Source organism: Chenopodium album, chromosome 9, assembly GCF_948465745.1.
Source record: "Chenopodium album chromosome 9, dcCheAlbu1.1, whole genome shotgun sequence".
Classification (NCBI taxonomy): Eukaryota; Viridiplantae; Streptophyta; class Magnoliopsida; order Caryophyllales; family Amaranthaceae; genus Chenopodium; species Chenopodium album.
Window position 1 is genome coordinate 23,560,689 of NC_137842.1, and position 6,850 is coordinate 23,567,538.

The following is a 6,850-nucleotide window of genomic DNA, read 5'->3' on the forward strand; positions in this document are numbered from 1 at the left end:
GGAGCTTGATGTCATACAAACAAGCACATAACTTTCGTTTTTCTTCCTTTGAAAATGTGTAGCAAGATGGAGGTAAATAAACCTTTCCCTTCTTGCCGGGTCCATCATCTATCTTTTTTGATACACCTGTGGTCTTTCCCTTGCGCTTCCCTTTATGTGTTTTGCCAGCATCTTCGCTTCCCTTTACCTTTTCCCCTGCCTTTCCTGCCTTTCACTTAACCCACAATTCCGGATGAACCCCCTACACTTTGAAATCTAATTGCGCACCCTTTCAATCCTTTATTTTGCCTGGAATGTTCATAATTGTCCAACAATTGCATCACAAACATTCTTCTCTATATGCATCACATCGAGACAATGTCTGACATCATGTTCTTTCCAATACTCAAGCTTCCAAAAGATTGATTCCTTTTTAATGAGAGCATGTGGATCTACAGGTTTTGATGTTTTACCAAAAACAGTTGGTATACCCTTCACTCGTTCATAAACCTTCTTTCCACTTAATGGCCTGGGAGCAGCATCCTCTTCCACTTTCCCGTTGAAGGCCTTTTTCTGCCTACAATATGGGTGATCGCGCCTAAGAAATCTTTGGGTCCTCACGTACACATCTTTTCCATAGTAATCAAGCTACACGTTCGGTGTGTCATCGATACAAATGGGACATGCTTTATGCCCTTTGTTCTTGTACCCGGACAGGTTGTCATATGCTGGAAAATCATTAATGGTCCACAACAGGGCAGCACACAATAGAAAAATCTCGTTCTGATGGGCAAAAAAAACGGAAACTCCTTCATCCCACATCTTTCTCAAATTATCAACAAGGGGCTCAAGGTAAACATCAATGTCGTTTCTAGGTTGCCTTGGCCCCGTTATCAAAAGTGAAAGCATTACGTATTTGCGTTTTATGCACAACCATGGAGGCAAGTTGTAGATCACTAAGAGTACCGGCCACGTGCTATGTTTGATACTAAGAGTGCCAAATGGATTCAAACCGTCCGTGCACAACCCAAGCCTTAAATTTCTTACTTCATCACCAAATGCCCTAAACTTCATATCAATGTTCTTCTATTGTGGAGAGTCAGTCGGATGCTTCAACAAACTGTTTTTCTTTCTTCCCTCTACATGCCATATCAACTTCTTAGCATCTTCTAGAAATGAAAAAAGACACTTTAATCTTGGAATAATGGGAAGATACCACAACACCTTAACAGGAGGACCCTTCATCCCAACATTGTAGCTTGTTCGCTTGTAACGCAACTCACCGCAACGTGGACACTCCTCTAACAATTCATATTCATTTCTATACTGAACATAATCATTAGAATATGCATGTATCTTTTTATGCTCCAAACTAAATGGACACATGAGTTTCTTTGCATAGTAGTATGAATTAGGAAGTTCATTCCCTTCTTGCAACATGTCACATAACGCAGTCAACAAAGAAGTGAAACTAGTGTCACTTCAGTTATGCTTTGACTTAATGTTAAAAAGTGTTAGCACGGCTGAAAGTTTTGTGCATTTTTTTGACCTAAGATACTAAGGCTTTTTGTTACCCTCTGATAAGGACTCAAATACATTGGATCCATCCCCGAAGTCACCTTCAACATCATGCATCATCTCATCTAAGTGATCAAAACCACCATCCTCGATCTCATCCCTCCCCTCATCCCCATCTCCACCATCATCAGTCCCATATTCTTGTTCCACACGAATCTTTGCACTCTTGTCATGCGTATCATTTCCAACAACATTCTCTCTATACAATCCCTTTACACCGTGCCAAACCCACACATGATATTAAGGTCTAAACCCATGATATTGTAAATGAACCATGATAGTATCAACACTATCGACCAATGTGAAATTATTACAATTCACACAAGGGTAATAAAGGGCATTAACAACCATTCTGAGCTGATAATGTGAAGCAGTCTTGCAAAACTCTCGAACCCCATTTAATAAGACCAATGTATCAAGTCTACCATACATCAAACCGCGATCTATCGACATTTTAAATTGCCTTTAAGCATACCAACACATATATGATGTCAATCAGAGTACATTCCATTTATATCATTCATGTTGCGTAAAAATGAATGCTCCCAAAAGGTCCTTATCAGTTCAACCTAACCAACCCTTAAATGTTTAATCTCACTAGTGAATATATTTCAACTTTCCAATTTTAAGGAAAATCGGGCAGTATTTTCCCCCAATTCTCCAAGTACATAATGTAGGTAATAAATTACCTACATATGCACCTAGAGAACAAGGTGGGAAAATGATAAGCTAAAATATTCCTAAAAATCGAAAAGGAGACATACATTCACTACCTAAGTGAGATCAAACATCCAAGAACATTCACAACCTGGGACTATTCAAGACTTTCTCCTGATGAGAAAGACATGAACCGGTATCTAAGCATATGATGATGCAAGCATTCACTACCTAAGTAAGATTAAACGTCCTAGAACAATCCCAACTAGGGACTATTCAAGACTTTCTCCTAATGAGAAAGACTCGAACGGGTATTGTAGACACCCATTTGCGTGATGAATACCTATTCCAGTTATGAATACCTTTCGCGTCGAATCATAATCGAATGAAGTGAAAGTGTGGAAAGTCTAGCGATGAGGATGTTTTTATTAAAATATCTCTTCTTTCTATTTTCGAAAACCCACTAGTAGAAAAATGTACATTTGCGTCGCCTTATTTACGTCACTCATACAAAAGAACGAAGAAAATGTTTTTTTAGCATCCTTAAAAGTGATTTGTGTCGCACATTAACCAAGAAGCGATGCAAAAGTCAGATACATTTTAGCTTTCTGTTATTTGCGTCGCTTTTAATTAGTGAAACGACGCATATGATAATGTTATTTGCGTCGCTCATTTAGTGACAAGTGACGCAAATGAGTGATTGAATTAAAATGCGTCACTCCTTTAATTAATAAGCGACACAAATAAGTAATGTGCAGCATTAAACTTTGAGCTATTTGCGTCACATTTTTTTAGTTGAGCGACGCAAATCACTCTTTTGCATTTAGGTTATTTCGGATTCCACTTGCTAGCTGCCTCCCTTTTACTAAAACAAAAAAACAGCGCTACTCCTATCTTCCAAGAACGACGATTTCCTACAGCTAAACACCCAGAATTTCGAGCAAAAAAACCCCAGAAATTCGACCCATACACCCCAAGAAATTCGAGCAAAAATCACCCTGAAATTCAAGGAATTTCGACCCAAAACCCCCAGAAAATCGACCCACAAACCCCCAAGAAATCGACCCAAAAACCCCAGAAATTTGACCAAAAAAACCCCATAAATTCTACAAAAAAACTCCCACAAATTTAACAACCAAAGCACAATGTTGACAACACCCATAATCGGAAATAATTCAGGTTTACAAACCACCAATTTCGAGCAAAACAAACAAAAAAACCCTAAGAAACCCAAGGAATTCGAGCATTAATTCGAGGAAATTCGATTATGGGAAAATACGAGTGAATTCAAGCAAAAAAATTGAGCAAATTCGTGCATTACTTTGAGCAATTTCGAGCAAAAAAATCGAATTAATACCTCATAAATTCGTTGAGTGAATTACTGCCTTTATAATTGAATTTTTGTGTGAATTACTTGATTAATTTCTCCCCCCAAAAATTCGAGGATGGACGAACAAATTACAGCCTTTATTATTGAAGTTTGATTACTGTAGCAGTTCGACCAGTGTTTGCCCAAATCAACTGCATTTAGGCACGACATTGTTGAATTTGTGAAGTCAATTTCACCTAAGGTAAGATTGCTTCTATTTATGTTCAATATTTTCATTTTCTCAAAAAAAAAAAAATATTCACAGAAAATTGGGTTAATATATGTAATTTTATTTGTAGATAGAATTAATTAGAAAATATTTTTATTTGTAGATAAAATTAATTAGAAAATATGTTATAGTTTGATTGAATATTGTATAATTAATATATGTAACTTTATATGGCAGATTCTTAATTATGCGGAAGTGAATTCCACTAGTTGCTCGACGTTCTGGTTGTGGACTAACGATTATGGCGGTAGTACACATACGAGATTGTCTTCTGTTGTGGTATATATATCGGAACCATTCTTTGTATTAACTTATTTTTTGTGGTTGGTATAATGATTGTTAATTGTATGAGATTTTTAATTGTGATATAATTGATTGGAATTGCAATAATACTTGCATCATTGGCTTAGATTCCCATTCAGGGCTTACTCACTAGGAGTAAGTCTTAAATAGTCCCCGGTTTGGGACTGTTCTTGATTGTTCTATCTCATTTAAGTCAAACAATTGTCACTCTACATAGAATTGAAGCATACATTGAGACACAGACTCTGTAGTGTTTATCTGGTTCTGATGTACATTTGCAGGCTGAGCTGCTACTGCGGACATTTCAGACAATCCATGGACTGCAGAAGGTGCAGGATTCAGACACTACAAGACACCTGTAAAAATAAAATCAGCACAGTAAAAACTGCAGACTAAATACAAAATCAAGCATGCATAGAGTACTGAGGGCGGTACTAGGAGAATAATCGCGTGCATTGAAGTAGTAGATTCGCTCATCGTGTTGAAGCAATGAGTAGTAGTATTTTTGCAGCACAAAAGAAGCCTTTGTGGCTGTGGAAGGGAAGTTGAAAGTGGCTGTAACATCTTTCCATCTTTTTTCTAAGAGAATCTGTAAATACTGATGGAGCATGAATGATTTTGAGATGTAAATTATTGGACAGTATGTTAATATAATGTCGTCATTCCCAATTTTATGGATAGGTGTAGACACCTAAAAATGTCTCCCCAAAACCAAAACCGATGATGAACAACCTTTCACCGCCACTATTGGTCGAGTTTAGTATTTAATCCCGAGAGTGCTTAAAAAGTCGTATTTAATTAAATTCATATTTTTGAACGGTCCATGGATTGGTCTTAATGTTTGGTAAAAGCATAGTTTTTATTTCAGCCAGACTTATTATTGGCCCAAACCTTTTGTTTATTTTTATTTAATTATTTTCTTATTTTAGCCCAAAAATAATAAGTCAGAAAAGGCCCAAAATTATCAATCGACACTTAAAATGCCGAATGAAATTAGGATTAAAAATGTATTTAGACGGAAAAGTGGGCTGGAAATTCCCGCGCCACGGTAAACAGCCACCGTGTCACGGGAATCCTTCCAGTATGACGGTGGGATTTCCCGTGACACGGGAAGTCTGCCGTGACACGGGACGTTCCGTGTCTTTTCCACGTAAACCCTTAACGCGTTTTCTTTCCCGTTTTCTGAAAATTTCCCGCGTCTCACTAAAAATGTACCGTGTCACGGGAAAGTTTGTCGTCTGACGGTGGGACTTCCCGTGTCACGGTATAGTTTGTCGTGTCACGGGATACTTTTTTAGGGTTTTTATCATTTTAGGGTTCCGTGTGCTCCCTCAGCACATTTTCCCTATAAATACCCCCTCATTTCTGATGTACGGGGCATCAATTAATTCTCTCGAATTTATTTTTCTCTCTTCTATGCTTTAGCCTAAACACTAGCATACCCTTTTCACTTCAAAATTCCTTCTTCAAGTGCTCAAAGGAGTCCATACTTTACTCGTGGTTTTGTCCTTAAGCTAAGGCGTGAAAGCTAGAACTGTTTGAGGGTTTGGCCCCAAATCAACTCTACTTTATTTAATTTAATTTAATTATTGTTTTATTATTTCCTTGAAGTTACTAACTCGTTTATTTTTTTTAGTTGCAAACAAACAGAATCAAAGTAAGAATCATGTTCCTTTTATTTCTATTATTTTTCTAACGATTTTATGTTGTTGGAATTGTGACAAAGTTGTTTCCAATATTAATGTTAGTTCTATTATATTTATTGATCACCATATTGCATGTTTAAAGGGAATATGTAATTAAAAATCACGCCTAATAAGATAATTTGGACAACCGGTTTAGGATCCTTTTTTATCTTGTTAATTAATTCAAGTGATCACCAATATTTTAGAATTATGTGTGCATTAATATTCAACCAATTTAGTTAAATAATAGTTTGGAGCGAATTGAATATTTTGTTTGTATGCCTTTGAGATCACAGGAATGCTTTTCAATATAAGAATCGAGTAGAGGCCAATACGGGCGAATGTGACTCCATGACACACTTCGTACCATCATCCCCGATCCTCCTTTCGTGGTTCCGAACCATATGGAGTTAGTCATCTCATGGATTATGAATGGGGTGTAACCTTCACGGGTCAATCGTTGTTGCCTATCGTTGTCCCTTATCGTGGTTGCCTTTTCACGATCCGTGAACGGTTTACAAGTTCCTTAAAAACTTGTTGGCGGCTCCCTACTTTGCTTTGTCCCTAATCGTTGTCCCTAATTGTAATGTTGATTCCCACTTCCTATGAGTGCCAAGCATATTCACACATGCTTTTAACGTAGGCGCACTTCGAGCGACGCCTACAATTTGGCGACTCCACTGGGGAGGATTCTTGATTATTTATCGATTTGAGTGATCGATATTTATTTAAGATGAGTGGATGAGACTTGAAAGATTCTTGAAAAAAATATTCCTGTGATTAATTTGGCATTTTTGCATCTGCATAGACGTTTTAACGTCGCATTCAGGCTCGTCCTGTAGGAAAAATTTGATAACTTGGTTGCGCGCGAAGGAAAACAGGGCACCAGTCAGATCTTTTGACTGCCGTGCCACGGCAAAATCTGCCGTGTCACGGTACAGTGCACCGTCTGACGGTGCACAGTACCGTGACACGGGAATTTTTGCCATGTCACGGCAGTCCTATAATCAGTCCGGGGGCTTATTTTCTTTCCTCACAGTCGACTTCCTT